Below are 551 nucleotides of genomic sequence, written 5' to 3' on the forward strand. Positions count from 1 at the left end.
TTAGCCTAACTTAACCTTACACCTAGTTACAATTATTTACATTTTCATCACAGTCTTTTACATCACAGTCATTTTACATTTGTCTCTATATCCTCGTCATCCCTCATTTCTATCTCTTTCTCTTTTCTCTTTTTTAATTCCCTGTTTCTAGCCTTCCACAATTTATCCAAGGCTTCCGCTTTCCCCTCATCTAAATTTTCGTCTAACATCCTACTAATTCTCGTCTCCGTATCCTCTCCTAGTTCTATAAACCACTCTCTTGTTATCTCACAATCCTCCACATAATGCTCCAGTCTATCTCTCTCTTTTTCGCAAAATACACACTCCCTAACTGTTTCATTCAACCAATACTTGTTGTCTTCCTTTAAGTTTCCACATCTCAATTTTGCCAATGCCTTTACTCCTCTCCCCCTCTTCGTTTTCCCTAAATTAACCTTCCATAAATATCTTGGTCCTTTCCTCTCTGTCTTTATCTCCTTGTATCTCCTATTATATGTCGCCTGTCCGATTCTTTCTTTTTCCCATTCTCTTTGTAGTTCCCTTTCCTTTAC

This window comes from Wasmannia auropunctata, unplaced genomic scaffold (genome assembly GCF_000956235.1).
Source record: "Wasmannia auropunctata unplaced genomic scaffold, wasmannia.A_1.0 LD336106.1, whole genome shotgun sequence".
Lineage (NCBI taxonomy): Eukaryota > Metazoa > Arthropoda > Insecta > Hymenoptera > Formicidae > Wasmannia > Wasmannia auropunctata.